The sequence below is a fragment of the Echinops telfairi genome, unplaced genomic scaffold, assembly GCF_000313985.2.
Source record: "Echinops telfairi isolate 266 unplaced genomic scaffold, ASM31398v2 ScPeMD7_7469;HRSCAF=8507_1, whole genome shotgun sequence".
Taxonomy (NCBI): Eukaryota; Metazoa; Chordata; class Mammalia; order Afrosoricida; family Tenrecidae; genus Echinops; species Echinops telfairi.
This window is the reverse complement of record NW_022111373.1, coordinates 8204990-8205841: the sequence shown is the minus strand read 5'-3', so window position 1 is coordinate 8205841 and position 852 is coordinate 8204990.

Genomic DNA, 852 nt, shown 5'->3' with positions numbered 1-852 from the left:
GAGCCCGCTGGGGCGCACGTCCGACCTCGGCGAAGGAGTGGCGCGCTCTGTGGGGGCAGCGGCGCGGCGGAGAAATCTAAACACTTAGCGGGATTCCCCGGCCCCGCCCCCTCGGAGCCGTGCGGGCGCCGATTGGCCGGCGCCGCCTCATCATTTCGGGGAAATCAGGCTGTTGTACAGCTAGCGGTGAAGGGGAAGTACAGGGCGGCTGCCTCTCCCCACCCCCGCCGGTCCGGCACCGCCACCGCTGGGCCAGCCTGCCGGCTCCCACTCCACCCCCACCCCGACTCGCCCGGGAGGAAGCCTGTCCTCGACAGCCCGCAGGCACTCCCCGCTGCCTCAGTGTCCCAGCTCCGTAGCCCCCAGCACCCAGTCCTCTCGCCCACGCGGCCGGGGCTGAGGACGCCTATCCTCCCAGCAGGTGAGGGGCTTGCCAAAGGCCCCTCAACCTCCACCGGGGTCCACACCAGATGACAGCTGGGAAAATCAGCTCGGTGCTTCAAGTTGGAGTGGCAAGAAGGGAGGGTTTCGGCCCTCACAGTAAGTACCCCGGTCTTGAGAAGTGAGCACCTTAAGGCATTCACCTGCTTGGGGGACGGAAGCGGAAAGCCTGCCCAGCGGGCTTGCTGCCTGGAGCTGCCCTGCGGAGGACGTCCCAGCCTGAACCCTTTTCCGGGGCCTGCCAAGAGACTCCCAGGACCTCTGCTTTCTCAACGGCAGTGATCGGGAGCGGAGTGAGGATGTTCGCAACGCACAGTTACCCCCTCTGCAGCTTGGGTTGCCAGGTCCCTGCCCCGGGTCTAATCAGACCGAAGAGATCCCCCCGCCCCCTTCTCAGACCTTATTCCTGCG